A 19,307-nucleotide genomic window follows, 5' to 3' on the forward strand; every position below is an offset into this window, starting at 1 on the left:
ATGAGAAAATAGGTCGGAATTCATGGAGATCCTAAAAGAATATCGATCGCCCCTTGCCCTCCATCCCCAAATTGTTAACAGTTGGAATTACAATTAGGGATAAGTTTTTGATTCATCCCCTAATTTATTAAAATATACAGTTAGCCCCTTTTAGTGTTATAATTTTTCCTTCCGTTTATTCTAACATTTCAATTTAACCCCCAATCTTCTAATTCGAGTAATTGTTCGTTAATTTAGTCTCCCTTCATTTTCATACTTATTTTCATTTACAAAGTAAATTGAAAATTAAGCTGATTAATTATTTAATATCCGTCGAAGAACAGAAAACTCATCAGCAACTCGGATAATCAATTAGTTTTCAATATAAACCTTTATTATTTATTATTTCGATCATAAAAATTCACCGCACATAACCAATCTCGATTTTTGTTAAAATTACACGTAAAAATATAAATAGATTAAACCCAAAGATGTTATCCCGGGTCTAAAGAATCAAAATTCAAATAATAAGTTCAAAATATTATATAATCTAATATCAAATCACACACACACACACACACACACACACACATATATATATATATATATATATATATATATATATATATATATATATATATATATATATATATATATATAATATTTAGGTACGGACGTGACAAAAACCCTCATTAAGGTTTAATCTACTATTTTTTCTTCATTTATTTTGTTGTTTCGGAGCTCTTGTGACTCCACCTGGTACAACAATCGGAATAACAAAGAATATTCGAACATATGTTGATTGCCACAACTTTGCTAAGATTGTTTCAGGAGATTATAATAGGAAAGTAATTATTAGAGACTGAAGTCGATTTCATCATTTCATTTCATTGATAGTGCCACTTTTACAAATTATTATTTTATTTTTGTTTTCAATGAAAATTGTTATTTCATTTAACTTTTTAGATTAAAAAATTCTCATAGTTTTTGTTGTAACTTGTATGCATGTAGGCTTGATTGCAGTCAAGGTTATGGAAGTACTTGTTTTGACAAAATTCATATACAAGATAACATCCTTGAGGATGTTCCATTAATGGATACTCATGAAGAGTTCTCAAGCTTAAGTGAAGGTAGGTTGTTACATATTCTCAAACCTCTATATATTTTTATTATGAAAAATAAATTTTACTAAAATGGAATTATTTGAAAAGATGCATGATAGAGTGAGCTTGATTTTCAAAGTAGTAGAATAAAATCAAGGGAAGAAGAAGAGAAGGATGTAATAAAATGAGAGAAGAAAAAAGGTTATCAAAACAAGCAGTTTCGAAATACTTCTACATGTCAATAACACGGGCTGCAAAGGAACTAAACGTAGGATTAACACTATTAAAGAAGAGATGCAAAGAGTTAGTCATCAAAAGATGGCCACGTCGAATGCTAATGAGCCTTGAAACCCTCATTAAGGTTTAATCTACTATTTTTCTTCTATTATTTTGTTGTTTTGGAGCTCTTGTGACTCCACCTAGTACAACAATCAGAATAACAAAGAATATTCAAACATATGTTGATTGCCACAATATTGCTAAGATTGTTTCAGGAGATTATAATAGGAAAGTAATTATGAGAGACTGAAGTAGATTTCATCATTTCATTTCATTGATAATGCCGCTTTTAGAAATTATTATTTTATTTTTGTTTTCACTGAAAATTGTTATTTCATTTAACTTTTTAGATATTTTTTTGTTGTAACTTGTATGCATGCAGGCTTGATTGTAGTCAAGGTTATGGAAGTATTTGTTTTGACGGAATTCATATACAAGATAACATCGTTGAGGATATTCCATTAATGGATACTCATGAAGAGTTCTCAAGTTTAAGTGAAGGTAGGTTGTTACATATTCTGAAACCTCTATATATTTCTGTTATGAAAAATGTATTTTACTAATATGGAATTATTTGAAAGGATGCATTATAGAGTGAGTTGGGTTTTCAAAGTAGTAGAATAAAATCAAGCGAAGAAACAGAAAAGGGTGGAACAAAATGAGAGAAGAAAAAAGGATATCAAAACAAACAGTTTCGAAATACTTCTACATGCCAATAACACAGCTTGCAAAGGAACTAAACGTAGGATTAACCCTATTAAAAACGAGATGCAAAGAGTTAGTCATCAAAAGATGGCCACGTCGAACACTGATGAGCCTTGAAACCCTCATTAAGGTTTAATCTACTATTTTTCTTCTATTATTTTGTTGTTTCGGAGCTCTTGTGACTCCACCTGGTACAACAATAAGTATAACAAAGAATATTCGAACATATGTTGATTTTCACAACTTTGCTAAGATTATTTCAGGAGATTATAATAGGAAAGTAATTATTAGAGACCGAAGTCGATTTCATCATTTCATTTCATTGATAATGCCGCTTTTAGAAATTATTATTTTATTTTTGTTTTCACTGAAAATTGTTATTTCATTTAACTTTTTAGATTAAAAGGTGCTCTTATTTTTTGTTGTAACTTGTATGCATACAAGCTTGATTGCAGTCAAGGCTATGGAAGTACTTGTTTTGACGAAATTCATATACAAGATAACATCCTTGAGGATATTCCATTAATGGATACTCATGAAGAGTTCTCAAGCTTAAGTGAAGGTAGGTTGTTACATATTCTGAAACCTCTATATATTTCTGTTATGAAAAATGTATTTTACTAATATGGAATTATTTGAAAGGATGCATTATAGAGTGAGTTGGGTTTTCAAAGTAGTAAAATAAAATCAAGGGAAGAAGAAGAGAAGGATGTAACAAAATGAGACAAGAAAAAGGGATATTAAAACTAGCAATTTCGGAATACTTCTACATGCCAATAACACAAGCTGCAAAGGAACTAAACGTAGGATTAACCCTATTAAAGAAGAGATGTAAAGAGTTAGTCATCAAAAGATGGCCACGTCGAACGCTAATGAGCCTTGAAACTCTCATTAAGGTTTAATCTACTAATTTTCTTCTATTATTTTGTTGTTTCGGAGCTCTTGTGACTCCACCTGGTACAACAATCAGAATAACAAAGAATATTCAAACATATGTTGATTGCCACAATATTGCTAAGATTGTTTCAGGAGATTATAATAGGAAAGTAATTATTAGAGACCGAAGTCGATTTCATCAATTCATTTCATTGATAATACCGCTTTTAGAAATTATTATTTTATTTTTGTTTTCACTGAAAATTGTAATTTCATTTAAGTCTTTAGATTAAAAGGTGCTCCTATTTTTTGTTGTAACTTGTATGCATACAAGCTTGATTGCAGTCAAGGTTATGGAAGTACTTATTTTGACAAAATTCATATACAAAATAACATCCTTGAGGATATTCCATTAATGGATACTCATGAAGAGTTCTCAAGCTTAACTGAAGGTAGGTTGTTACGTATTCTGAAACCTCTATATATTTCTATTATGAAAAATGTAATTCACTAATGTGGAATTATTGGAAAGGATACATTATAGAGTGAGTTGGGTTTTCAAAGTAGTAGAATAAAATTAAGCGAAGAAAAAGAAAAGGATGTAACAAAATGAGAGAAGAAAAAAGGATGTCAAAACAAACAGTTTCGAAATACTTCTACATGCCAATAACAGGGGCTGCAAAGGAATTAAACGTAGGATTAACCCTATTAAAGAAGAGATGCAAAGAGTTAGTCATCAAAAGATGGTCACGTCGAACACTAATGTGCCTTGAAACCCTCATTATGGTTTAATCTACTATTTTTTTCTATTATTTTGTTGTTTCGGAGCTCTTGTGACTCCACTTGGTACAACAATCAGAATAACAAAGAATATTCGAACATATGTTGATTGCCACTACATTGCTAAGAGTGTTTCAGAAGTTTATAATAGAAAAGTAATTATTAGAGACCGAAGTCGATTTCATCATTTCATTTCATTGATAATGCCGCTTTTAGAAATTATTATTTTATTTTTGTTTTCACTGAAAATTGTTATTTCATTTAAGTTTTTAGATTAAAAGATGCTCTTATTTTTTGTTGTAACTTGTATGCATACAAGCTTGATTGCAGTCAAGGTTATGGAAGTACTTGTTTTGACGAAATTCATATACAAGATAACATCCTTGAGGATGTTCCATTAATGGATACTCATGAAGAGTTCTCAAGCTTAAGTGAAGGTAGGTTGTTACATATTCTGAAACCTCTATATATTTTTATTATGAAAAATAAATTTTACTAAAATGGAATTATTTGAAAAGATGCATGATAGAGTGAGTTTGATTTTCAAAGTAGTAGAATAAAATCAAGGGAAGAAGAAGAGAAGGATGTAACAAAATGAGAGAAGAAAAAAGGTTATCAAAACGAGCAGTTTGGAAATACTTCTACATGTCAATAACACGGGCTGCAAAGGAACTAAACCCAGGTTTAACCCTATTAAAGAATTGGTGCAAAGAGTTAGTCATCAAAAGATGGCCGCGTCGAAAGCTAATAAGCCTTGAAACCCTCATTAAGGTTTAATCTACTTTTTTTCTTATATTATTTTGTTGTTTCATAGTTCTTGCGACTCCACCTGCTACAATGATCAAAATAACAAAGAATATTCGAACATATATTTATTGCTACAACTTCGCTAAGATTTTTTCAGGAGTTTATTATAGAAAAGTAATTGTAAGAGACCGAAGTCGATTTCATCATTTCATTGATAATGCTGCTTTTAGAAATTATTATTCTTTTTTCACTGAAAATTATTATTTTATTAACTTTTTAGATTAAAAGGTTCTCATATTTTTTTCTCTTGTAACTTTTATGCATGATAGCTTGATTGCTGTCAAGATCATGGAAGTACTTGTTTTGACGAAATTAATATACAAGATAGCATCCTTGAGGATATTCCATTAATGGATACTCATGAAGAGTTCTCAAGCTTGGGTGAATGTAGGTTGTTACATATTTTGAAACCTCTATATATTTCTATTATGAAAAACATAATTTACTAATATGGAATTATTTGAAAGGATACATTAAAGAGTGAGTTAGGTTTTCAAAATAGTAGAAAAAAATCAAAGGAAGAAGAAGAGATGGATGTAACAAGATAAGAGAGTAAAAAGGTATATCAAAACAAACAATTTCGAAATACTTCTACATGCTAATAACACTAGTCGCAAAGGAACTAAACGTAGGATTAACCTATTAAAGAAGAGATGCAAAGAGTTAGTCATCAAAAGATAGCCACGTCGAAACCTAATGAGCCTTAAAACCCTCATTAAGGTTTAATCTTGTTACCCCCATCCCGAGTCACATTGAAAACGCATAGGAACCAAATAATTATCATAATTAAGCATAAATATCAACATAAATACATAAAGGCTCTCCTTTTATTTCCATCTATCAAAGTATCATAACCAAAAGGTTAAATAACCAACCAAATAATTTAATCCATCAACAATATTCGCTTAAATTTAAGCAAATAATTCAAACCAATAATATAATAAATCCTAATGAATGCCTACAAAATTGCTAATGGGAATGAGACGCTTATGCTTGCCAACCTGAACGCAGGATAACCCTGAAAATCTAGCAAATAGGAGAACCTCTGAACCTAGCCTGAAAAAATATGGCAAGGGGTGAGCTGCCTACTCAATAAGCATAATTACAAATATTCATACGTATACATATATAAATATATATCAGTCACACCTATTATATTTAGCCAGATAACATAACAAACCAGACTCTTGACTATAAATAATATCCCAAGGTTAATATATTTAGTTTTAAGGGCCCTAGCTAAACCTAAGTGAAATATGTGTAATGGTCTCATGGTTAACAATATTCAATCGTAGGACACATATCCTTTCAACCTTATAATAATTATCCAAACAATACGGTACTACTATCGCTCCCAGTTTTAGGACACAGTACAAATTCAATCAGAGTAAAATAACACCCTACCCAGGTGCATGTGATCACAGTATCAACAAACCTCCAGACCATTATACCTACCCACTTAAGCTAGCTAATTAAGTGAGATTTTAAAATGAGACGTATTGTTATTCTACCATAGATAATCACCTTGTAAAATAATTACTTCAATATATGATCAAAATAATATGTATCATCTGCGAATTTAAGCACAACCATATCCAAATTTCAGACATTTATATATCCCCTCGTCGTGTAATCTATGACTTTAAATTTGATTCTATCCAACTAAATAATAATTATTCCTCACCATTTGCTCAGCTAAGACCAACAACAATTTAAATATAATCCACAGCATATACCAAATTTCCAAAACATCAATACTATATACCAAATTCCCTTTTCCTGGAACAATAATCCACAACATATAATAGTCATAGCAAATTTATGCACATATAACAATCCATAGCATGGTTTCATCATCACCTCACACATGTATATTTCTTTGTACAATTCATATATAGATATATATAAACATATAAACATTAATAATTATGATTACCTCTCGTTCCAAGTTAATCAAATTGTTCGAGTTCTTGTTCACCCGTTTCTTCCTCCTCGGAGTCTCGCCGGAAAGAGGTGGCCGGTTGCTGAAATTTCGCCAGACTTGTCGGAAGTGCGAACTGAGACTACCACGAGATAGCCGATGTTCAAAGGAATCCAAAAATATACTCCTTTCACTACTAAAATCGCTAAAAAGGTCGGGATCTACACTTTTCCGGTGAAAATACCCGCTCCGGTCGTCACCCTTTTTGGTCAGAAAAATATGAATAGTGGTCTCAAAATCTTCCTTATGAAATAAGGAATTCAATGGTATGATTTTCGCTTCAAGAGGTAGTCGGAGTAGGGAGTTATGAAAGAATTTAGGATTGGAAGAAAAGAAAACAAAAGCTACGCAGGGGATGAGTTTGGTTCTGATATTCGTATCTCCAAACCCCAACTCCACCAAAATATTGATAATATATAATAATAATAATTAATAATAATAATAACATTCACCTATTTCTTTTCCTCCTCTTTTCTTTTGACAAAAGAGGAACTAGTCCCTTTTCTTTTATTTACTTATTTATTCATATTGTTATTATTTATTTATTCTTAATTATGCATAATTATTTAGATGTTACAATTCTACCCTCCTTAAAAGAAATTTCGGCCCCGAAATTTACATACCAGTATGTTCAAACAGATACGGATATTGTTCCATCATGTTTTCTTCCAGTTCCCAAGTTACCTCTCTGAGCGACTTGTTGTGACTCCATCTTACTCGTACCATAGGCATTTCTCGCCTCCTCAGCTTTCGTATTTGTCTCTCTAAAATTTCTACTGGCTTTTCCTTGACTGTTAGGTTCTTGTTTACCACCTCAATCTCTGGCTTAGAAATCATATGGCTCGAGTCCGACTTATATCTCCTTAATACAGATACATGGAACACTTTGTGAATCTGAGATAGTTCACTCGGAAGGTCTAACCTATACGCCAATGGTCCGATCCGTTCAATAATTTCGTAAGGTCCAATGAACCTTGGATTCAGTTTTCCTCGTCTGCCAAAACGTACTATCCCCTTCCATGGAGATACATTCAGAAATACTTTGTCCCCAACTTCATACTCCATTTCTCTCCTGTGTTGATCTGCATAAGTCTTTTGTCGTTCTTGAGCTGCTTTGAGGCATTTCTTCACTCTCTCATACATTCTTTGTAAGAAGGGATCTTGCATCTGTGCCAATCTAATTCTCTCCCTCAAGTCTGGTTTCAGTTGTAAGGTAGCCATAAGTCCAGTTACCTCATCGACTCTCAGTTGAACATCCATAGATCTCATTTCATGTAAAGGATTCATTTTTCTTAGCAAACCAGAATTCTTCCTACTTAAGGCGTCTGCAACTACATTAGCCTTTCCCGGATGGTAATCTATCGTGCAATCATAATCTTTTAACAACTCAATCCACCTTCTTTGTCTCAAATTCAACTCCCTCTGGGTGAGGATATATTTCAGACTCTTATGATCGGTCAGAATCTGAAGCGTCTCTCCATACAAATAGTGTCTCCATATCTTTAAAGCGTGAACTATTGCTGCTAACTCCAAATCATGTGTAGGATAATTCTTCTCATGAGGCCTCAATTGCCTAGAAGCATAAGCTATCACCTTTCCATTTTGCATCAGAACACATCCTAACCCTTGTCCTAAAGCATCCGTATACACAACAAATCCTCCACCCTCAGATGGTAGCACAAGAACTGGATTTGATGTCAGACTTTTCTTCAACTCATCAAAACTCTCTTGACACTTCTCATTCCACTGAAATATAGCTCCCTTTTTCAGCAGTTTAGTTAAAGGTGCTGTAATTATTGAAAAAACCTTCCACAAACCTTCTATAGTAACCAGCCAAACCAAGAAAACTTCTCACCTCTGTCACATTCTTTGGTGCTTCCCACTCCATAACTGCCTTTACCTTAGAGGGATCAGGCTTAACACCTTCACCGGATACCACATGGCCTAAGAATACTACCTGCTCCATCTAGAATTCTTACTTACTGAGCTTTGCATACATCTGTTGTTCTTTTAGGATTTGAAGAACTATCCTCAAATGATGCTCATGTTCTTCTGTCGTTCGCGAGTACACCAGTATATCATCAATGAAAACGACAACAAACTGGTTTAAGTATGGTTGAAAGGTCTTATTCATCATTGCCATAAAAGCTGCAGGAGCATTTGTAAGTCCAAATGGCATTACAAGAAATTCAAAGTGATCGTACCTCGTGCGAAAAGTAGTTTTTGAAATGTCAGAATCTGCCACTCTCAACTGCCAATAGCCTGATCTCAGGTCAATCTTAGAGAAGTAGCGAGCTCCCTTCAACTGATCCAAAAGGTCATCTATTCGGGGCAACATGTACTTGTTTTTAATTGTTACCCGATTTAGCTGCCTATAGTCAATGCATAACCTCATGCTTCCATCCTTCTTCTTGACAAACAAGACCGGTGCACCCCAAGGTGAAGTGCTAGGTCTCACAAATCCTTTCTACAATAGCTCCTCCAATTGCTTCTTCAACTACTGCAACTCCACCGGTGCCATTCGATACGGTGCAATGGATATAGGAGGAACCCCCGGTATGGTCTCAATGATGAAGTCAACCTCCCTACTAGGTGGTAATCCAGGAAGATCGTCTAAGAATACCTCAGGAAACTCCCTCACTAAAGGGATAGCTTCTAATTTTGTATCCTCAACTCTTGTATCAATAATGTGTGCCAAGAAGGCTTCACTCCCCTCTCTAATCCACCGAAAAGCCTGAACTGCTGACACTAGACACGAAGGCATTATTGACCTTTCTCCTACAAATAGTACCCTGTTACCCTCATCGGTACCCAATGTTACCTCTTTAGAATAGCAGTCTACTACTGCCCTATATTGTGAAAGCCAATCCATACCCAAGATCACATCAAACTCATTAAAATCTAAAACAGTTAAATTAGCTGGAAATTCTCTCTCACTCACTCTTATAGGACAATCTTTTACAACCTTGTTCACTACTACACTATCCCCAGTTGGCATTTGTACCCTCAAATCATAACCTAGAGGCTCTACTTTCCCAAACATTTTCAAAGTAAAAATAGATGTTATGTATGAATGGGTTGACCCAGAATCTATCAATACAAAAGCAGGAGTATCAAAGATAGTAATGGTACCAGATATCACATCAGGTGAAATGGCCGCTTCATTTCTAGTCATCTTGAATGCTCTCAGGGTACCTTGTGTCCGAGCCTGAGTGCCTGCCACACCATTTTGTCCACCACCAGCATTGGATCCACAACCTCCACCTCGGCCTGCTATTCCAGATGAAGTCGCGCCACCAGTCCCTATGACATATGGGCACTTGTTTTTATAATGGCCTAACTCGCCACACCCAAAACAAGTGATCTTTTGAAGCTCCCAACACTCTCCTCTATGATGTCGTCCACATATCTCACAAGCAGGAACAGAATATGATCTTGTACCTCCTCTAAAACCACTCCCTAATCCACTACCAGGCTCTCTATTGCTCCCCACAGATGGTGAGCTATAAGTGCTATGACCACCTGAAACTTGGCCAGAATTCGCTGATCTGCTACCCCCAAATCTACCTCCTCCTCGATAGCTACTACAACTCTGTGAAAAACTGCCCCTTCCACTAGAGAAGGAGTGCGATCCACTTCTCTTGGTCGATCGACCCTGCTCTCCCTGACTCTCAGATCTAGCTCTCTTAGCTGCTAGTGTCTCCCCTCATTAAAAGCCTTCTCAACTTTAGCAGCTGTCTCATGGAGGATACGATAATTTTTGACACAATTGGCTACACAAGCTTTGATTCTAGGGGTCAGACCGCACTCAAATCTTCTACATCGTTCATCTTCAGTCATAAGTAGTGCATACCGGGATAATGCAGCAAAACGGTTCTCATACTCAGCTACTGTCATCTCGTTCTGCTTCAGATTCATAAATTCCATCTGTTTTTCATCTCGATATGCTTGAGAACAGTACTTGTCATTGAATAAATTCCTGAAATCTTCCCATGTGACTGCTTGATCATCTCTACCCCTCATCACTGCTTTCCACCAGATCAATGCATCACCATCGAGGAGTGTCACGGTGTACCTCACTCTACTCTCAAGTGGGCAGTTCATTGAGTTCAACACGTCCTCAACCTTTATAAGCCAAATTTCTGCTTCCTTGGGGTCTAGTGTCCCCTTAAAGGTCTCACCTCCTAACCTTCTGATGCCTTCTAAGTTTCTGTCAAAAGATGGAGCCGGTGGTGCATGTGCTTGCATATTCTGAAACTGATTTTGTAACTGGGCCGCCATTGTGCCTATAGCTTCAACGAATTGTTGCATTGCTGGTGCCAAGTTAGGTACGCCTAATGAAGAATTTCCACCTAGCCTAGTGGGTGCACGCTGACCTACAGACCCTTCGCTAGATGCTTAGCCAGCATTCTCATTCCCATTAGATGACATGATTCTGAAATGTGAAAACAGTAATATTAAGTATGATGATAAAGTATGCATGTTTATAGCAAGTTCTAAATCCTGAGAATGTCATACCACCTCTAATACTCCCTAAGAATCGTAAAACTGACGCTCTGATACCATTAAATGTAACCCTCGTCCCGAGTCACGTTGAAAACGCATAGGAACCAAATAATTATCATAATTAAGCATAAATATCAACATAAATACATAAAGGCTCTCCTTTTATTTCCATCTATCAAAGTATCATAACCAAAAGGTTAAATAACCAACCAAATAATTTAATCCATCAACAATATTCGCTTAAATTTAAGCAAATAATCCAAACCAATAATATAATAAATCCTAATGAATGCCTATAAAATTGCTAATGGGAATGAGACGCTTATGCTTGCCAGCCTGAACGCAGGATAACCCTGAAAATCTAGCAAATAGGAGAACCTCTGAACCTATCCTGAAAAAATATGGCAAGAGGTGAGCTGCCTACTCAATAAGCATAATTACAAATATTCATACGTATACATATATAAATATATATCAGTCACACCTATTATATTTAGCCAGATAACATAACAAACCAGACTCTTGACTATAAATAATATCCCAAGGTTAATATATTTAGTTTTAAGGGCCCTAGCTAAACCTAAGTGAAATATGTCCAATGGTCTCATTGTTAACAATATTCAATCGTAGGACACATATCCTTTCAACCTTATAATAATTATCCAAACAATACGGTACTGCTATCGCTCCCAGTTTTAGGACACAGTACAAATTCAATCAGAGTAAAATAACACTCTACCCAGGTGCCTGTGATCACAGTATCAAAAACCTCCGGACCATTGTACCTACCCACTTAAGCTAGCTAATTAAGTGAGATTTTAAAATGAGACGTATTGTTATTCTACCATAGACAATCACCTTGTAAAATAATTACTTCAATATATGATCAAAATAATATGTATCATCTGCGAATTTAAGCACAACCATATCCAAATTTCAGACATTTATATATCCCCTCGGCGTGTAATCTATGACTTTAAATTTGATTCTATCCAACTAAATAATAATTATTCCTCACCATTTGCTCAGCTAAGACCAACAACAATTTAAATATAATCCACAGCATATACCAAATTTCCAAAACATCAATACTATATACCAAATTCCCTTTTCCTGGAACAATAATCCACAACATATAATAGTCATGGCAAATTTATGCACATATAACAATCCATAGCATGGTTTCATCATCACCTCACACATATATATTTCTTTATACAATTCATATATAGATATATATAAACATATAAATATTAATAATTATGATTACCTCTCGTTCCAAGTTAATCAAATTGTTCGAGTTCTTGTTCACCCGTTTCTTCCTCCCCGCAGTCTCGCCGGAAAGCGGTGGCCGGTTGCCGGAATTCCGCCAGACTTGTCGGAAGTGCGAACTGAGACTACCACGAGATAGCCGACGTTCAAATGAATCCAAAAATATACTCCTTTCACTACTAAAATCGCTAAAAAGGTCGGGATCTACACTTTCCCGGTGAAAATACCCGCTCCGGTCGTCACCCTTTTTGGTCAGAAAAATATGAATAGTGGTCTCAAAATCTTTCTTATGAAATAAGGAATTCAATGGTATGATTTTCACTTCAAGAGGTAGTCGGAGTAGGGAGTTATGAAGGAAGTTAGGATTGGAAGAAAAGAAAACAAAAGTTACGCAGGGGATGAGTTTGGTTCTGATATTCGTATCTCCAAACCCCAACTCCACCAAAATATTGATAATAATATAATAATAATAATAATTAATAATAATAACATTCACCTATTTCTTTTCCTCCTCTTTTCTTTTGACAAAAAAAGGAACTAGTCCCTTTTCTTTTATTTACTTATTTATTCCTATTGTTATTATTTATTTATTCTTAATTATGCATAATTATTTAGATGTTACAAATCTACTATTTTTCTTCTATTATTTTGGAGTTCTTATGACTCCACCTGGTACAACAATCAGAATAACAAAGAATATTCGAACATATGTTGATTGCCAAAACTTTGCTCAGATTGTTTCAAGAGTTTATAATAGGAAAATAATTATAAGAGACCAAAGTCGATTTCATCATTTCATTTCATTGATAATGCCTCTTTTAGAAATTATTATTTTGTTTTTGTTTTCAATGAAAATTGTTATTTTATTTAACTTTTTAGATTAAAAGGTTCTCCTATATTTTTGTTATAACTTGTATGCATGCGGGAGTGATTGCAGTCAAGGTTATGTAAGTACTTGTTTTGACGAAATGCATATACAAGATAGCATCCTTGAGGATATTCCAGTAATGGATACTAATAAAGAGTTCTCAAGCTTGAGTGAAGGTAGGTTGTTACATATTTTGAAACCTCTATATATTTCTATTATGAAAAATATAATTTACTAATACTGAATTATCGGAAAGGATAATACATTATAGAGTGAGTTGGGTTTTGAAAGTAGTAGAATAAAATCAAAGGAAGAAGAAGAGAAGGATGTAATAAAATGAAAGGATAAAAAGGGATATCAAAAAACAAACAATTTCAAAATACTTCTACATACCAATAACACGGGCAGCAAAGGAACTAAACGTAGGATTAACCCTATTAAAGAAGAGCTTTAAAGAGTTAGTCATCAAAAGTTTGCCAAGTCGAAAGCTAATGAGCCTTAAAACCCTCATAAAGGTTTAATCTTCTATTTTTCTTTAATTATTTTGTTATTTCGGAGTTCTTGTGTCTCCACTTGGTACAACAATCAGAATAACAAAGAATATTTGAACCTATGTTCATTGTCAGAACTTTGTTAAGATTGTTTCAGGAGTTTATAATAGAAAAGTAATTATAAGAGACCGAAGTCGATTTCATCATTTCATTTCACTGATAATGATGCTTTTAGAAATTATTATTTTATTTTTGTTTTCACTGAAAATTGTTATTTCATTTAACTTTTTAGATTAAAAGGTGCTCCTATTTTTTGTTGTAACTTGTATGCATGCAGGCTTGATTGCAGTCAAGGTTATGGAAGTACTTGTTTTGACGAAATTGATATACAAGATAACATCCTTGAGGATATTCCATCAATGGATACTCATGAAGAGTTCTCAAGCTTAAGTGAAGGTAGGTTGTTACATATTCTGAAACCTCTATATATTTCTGTTATGAAAAATGTATTTTACCAATATGGAATTATCGGAAAGGATAATACATTATAGAGTGAGTTGGGTTTTCAAAGTACTAGAATAAAATCAAAGGAAGAAGAAGAGAATGATGTAATAAAATGAGAGAATAAAAAGGGATATCAAAACAAACAATTTTGAAATATTTCTACATGCCAATAACACGGGTAGCAAAGGAACTAAACATAGGATTAACCTATTAAAGAAGAGATGCAAAGAGTTAGTCGTCAAAAGATGGCCACTTCGAAAGCTAATGAGTCTTGAAACCCCCACTAAGGTTTAATCTACTTTTTTTTCTTCTATTATTTTTTTGTTTCGGGTTGAAATGTGTGTATAAATATTAGATATGAAATCTTGCGGTAGATGAAGAAGGTGGATGGTGAAGAAAATTAAGTAAATGTAAAGGAAGCCATGGAATTATTGGAGATCGAAAAGCGACAGTTAGGGGAAGTGCCTGATATGCAACTTGAGCATAAAACGAAGATACTGATGCAAGAATGTTTCAAGGCTTATTATAAGAAAATATTCATCATACTAGGGATTCTTCTTCTTCCTCCTCTTTTCTTACTTTTCATTGAGAAGACGAAGAAGATAAAGAAGAGATCAGATCTGTGTTATAACAATATGTTGTTCTTTTAGATTTATTTTTCCCCTATCCCTTTTTAATTTTTGTTCAATATAGTTTTGTCATTTTATATTTGTCTAGGGGCTGTGTTGGTCGAATATAGTAGACAAAAGTTTGAAGATGATATGTTTCACTGGATTCATGTTGTAATTAACTCTTTAATCAGTGTCACCAATCCAATTAATAGTTCAAATATCTCTCAATTTCAAGTTATTAAGAAATTGAACTCATATTGAAGAAAATAAAAGAGAAGAAACATAAAAGGAAATAAAATGAATTATGAATACCAGTTATTTTGGATGTAAAGGCCGGATGTTGATTATTATATGAGTGTCAGTGCTTGTTATGAGTGTTGATCATTCTGAACCCCAATAATGCTAATGTCAGAGATGACTCTCTATTCTTGTTATTCGTTGATCTGGGGTTTGGGGCACTAAAACTTTAACATTTCCAAAAAATTGCAACATGACTATCAACGTTTTAAAGACCGGACCGGACGTTGAACCAGATTGACAACTGGATCAGAGGTTAATATGTTCAACTAGCTTACTCAGACTGGTTGAACCGAATGACATTATAAATTAATTAATAATTAATATATATATATATATATTAATAAGTATATATAATAAAATCATATTAGATTTACAATATAAAATAATAATTTCTAAATATTTCTAAAATTAAAAATCTTTATGATATCATAGATAATAAAATATTATTTTTCATAAGAAATAGGTTTATATATTGGATAAATTCCAAATAAAACCCCTGTTGTGGTTTGTTATTACAAAAAAAAGGATTGTGGTTTGCGCCGTTAATCAAAAAACGAAAAATGGCTTAACGGTGTTAAAATGCTGACGTGGCACAGGAGTAAAGTTGGAAATTCGATTTTTTTTATTTTTTTTTATTTTTTTTCCCTCTCTCTCTCCTCCTTCTTCTTCTTCTTTTTCTCTCCTCCTTCTCCTTCTTCCTTCTCCTTCTTCTTCTTCCTTCTCTCCTCCTTCTTCTTCCTCCTTCTCCTTCTTCTCATTCTCCTCCTTTTTTCTTTTTTTTTTAAGTTTCCGAAAATCTGGAAATTTCCAGATTTCCGGAAATTCTCCAGAAATCCGGAAATTTTTCAGATTTCTGGAAAATTTCCAGCCAGATTTTCGAAACCTGACGGTCAGCTAAATGAGTCGCTCCCCCCTTCACACGATGAAGTTTAACTCAACATTGATAAAAAAAAAATTCACATAAAGGATCTTTTCGGGTAAACCATCGTCCCTATATGCTCATATGGAACCTCCGACCTTACCTTATCTGAATTCGCCTCGTAATCAGGCTACCCCTCTATCATAGGCTCCTACACTACAGCTCAAAACATACTCTTTGTTGCATCGATCGATTGGCTTAGAAGTTGGAACCTTCTTTTCTCAACTCAAATGCTTCGAGTTTAAGTTAGTGTTCATTGCTTACTAATAAATAGATATTATCAGTTTATCCATAGAAGGAAGATAATTGCTGATTTCACACAAAATGAATTCTACCAAAGCATTCTCCTTTGAATTAGGTTCCAGATTTCTGGATTTTCCAGAAATTCGGAAATTTTTCAGATTTCTGGAAAATTTCAGAGTGTCTGAAATTAAAAAAAAAAAGAATAGAGGAAAAAAAAAAGAAAAAGGAAGAAGGGAGAAGGAAGAAGGAGGAAGAAGAAGAAGAAGGCCCTGTTCTTTATCACTTAATTTCAGTAACAATCAGTTCAGTTCAGTTCAGTTCAATTCAGTTCAGTTCAGTTCAGTTCAATTCAGTTCAGTTCAGCATTCAGTTTCAGCATCCAGTTTCAGCATTCAGTTTCAGTATTCGGTAATTTATCATTATTTATTATATTATCATTATTTATATATAATTTATTATAATAATTATTATTATTTATCTATAATTTATCATTATTTATTATTATTATTATTATTTATAGTTTATCGTTATCTATAAATTAGATAAAAGTCAAGAAATGATAGTTTATTAAAGTATATATGGTTTAATAAAAATAAATAAAACTAAAGTATGCATCCATATTTAAAAATTAGGAATTGCATCCATATTATGAATTATTTCTCAAATTTATCCAATTTATCAATGTTAGGGATAAAATTCCACCATTTTAGACGTTAGAGGTAAAATTACTTCTGACCCAAAACGTTATTTTTGCACTTTAACCCTTAATTAAAACAAAAAGTTAAGAGTTTGTATTCATATGAAGATTTGTATTTAATTTCATAGGCTTTAAATTATATATAAATTTGTGTTTGTATGTAATTTGTATTTTTAATTTAAATTAGACTTATTTTTATTTAATTTCATAGGCTTTTATCGAGCCAAGATTTTATCATCCCGGGCTTTTATTTGATATTCAATTTAGTTTTATCTTTAATAATATATTTATTTATTATTGATATTATTAAATTTATTAGAACCATTATTATTATTATAAGTTCATTAATGTCCAATATTATCATGAAAATTATTTTAAAGTCTAATATCATCATTATTGTTAAGTTCGGTTAAGTTCGATAGCATTCAGTTAAGTTCAGTAGCATTCAGTTAAGTTCAGTATTCAGTAGTATTCAGTTAAATTCAGTTCAGTATTCAGCAGTATTCAGCAGTATTCAGTTCAGTTCAATTCAATTCAGTTCAGTTCAGTTCAGTTCAGTTCAATTCAGTTCAATTCAGTTCACCTTACCCTTGTGCCACATCAGCATTTTAACACCGTTAAGCCATTTTCCGTTTTTTGGTTAACGGCGCAAATCACAATCCTTTTTTTTGTAATAACAAACTACAAGGATTTTTTTGGAAGAACATCAAACCATAGGGTTTTTTTTTAAATTTACCCTTATATATTTAATAAAAACTTTGTTGCCTTAAATTCTAGATGGGCTCCTCTCTTCTGTAAAAGAAAAAGAAAAAGAAACAGAGAACGGTGATGGGCTATTTCACCAAGTTTATTGGGAAAATTACAGCGCAAACTCACTTTTAAAAACTATTTACAACTTCATAATTTTAAGATTATATCAAACACATAAAATTATCATCAACCTTTTCCTATCATCGTTTTCTTTTCTGATCATCAACCTCTCCAATCACCGTCTTTTTCTTTTGACACAAAATTTCTTACTTTTCACCAATTATAAAAAACAATCTCTCTATGTGCATTTTTTTTATTGTGAGTTTCCAACCCAAGTATTAAAATAGATGATGACACATTTTATGTAAATAACTAAATAAAATTGGAAAGGTTCGTTTTTTATTAATTCGGAAAACTATTCACATCAGTAACAGTAGTAGTGATAGTTCAGATAGTTCAGATACTCAAAGTGAAAATACGTTGTGGGAAAAAGAAAAGATATATGCTAAGAAATCATATTCAAATCCAAGAAATGATAACACAGGAATTAACAAAACTGTGGAATACATCGGAAATACCAACGTTTAAGATAATTTTGGAAAAATTAAACATGTTAGTAGCTAATATAGACAAAAGAAAAAGACCCATATTATACTAACAAGTATGATAATCGATTTCGACGAAAACGATTTAGACGATATAAAAATAATCCAGAAAATCGGAACAGATTTAGATATAAACGAAAATTTAGGAAAAGACGAGAAAGACCACTAAGGGATAAAAATACTAAACTTACAGAATGTACTTCAATGTCCGTTTGTCTTCCTACCCTTTTTAGGGTCATAAGAGCGATCCTGCACACAGTAGAAAAACCTTCAGTATATAAATGGTATCAGAGCCTTAAAGGATCTCACAAATAGTTAGAACTTTTTGAAATCTTATAGAGTGTTCCACCTACATATAGAAACTCGATAATCTCAAATTTGCATATACACCTTTATTTAAGGTGAATTGTTAGTTACAGATTACTTCACATAGTTAAAAACATTACGGACAAAGTAATGGATATGAGGCCAATACTGTAGTGTTCATGTCCACCTATTTCTATTGCTTTAATATTAGTTAGAGAATATATGATACCTAAATCACAATTTTATTTTCCCACAAAAACAATCATGACAATTTTTTCATGTTCATATTCTTTGGCACTATCCCACATATGCTCTATAACAGTATAACTTATTGTGTCATGCTATATTAAAGCATTTGTTGATATGATGCAGGGAAGAGACCATATGCATATCTGCAAAATTGCATCAATCAAAAGCTAGACTAACAATAAAAAAAGCTACACTACACCAACATTGCATACCATATCAAAGTACAGGCAGTCTCCATCACACGTTTAACTTTGAAATTTTATTGCCGTCGGAAAAGAAATAATTTGTAATCGGAATTGGATGAGAAAGGCAATGATCGGCAATCAGCTTTGCTGTCGTGATTAAACAATCACAAAATTGAAAAAAATAACATGAGTAATAACAATCAGAAAATCATATTTGTAAGAAATCCTAATCAGAAGAGGCAGAACTCTGTTAATTGACAGAAAGAGAAAATTGAAAGACAGATTTAAATA

Source organism: Euphorbia lathyris, chromosome 1 (assembly GCF_963576675.1).
Source record: "Euphorbia lathyris chromosome 1, ddEupLath1.1, whole genome shotgun sequence".
NCBI classification, from domain to species: Eukaryota; Viridiplantae; Streptophyta; class Magnoliopsida; order Malpighiales; family Euphorbiaceae; genus Euphorbia; species Euphorbia lathyris.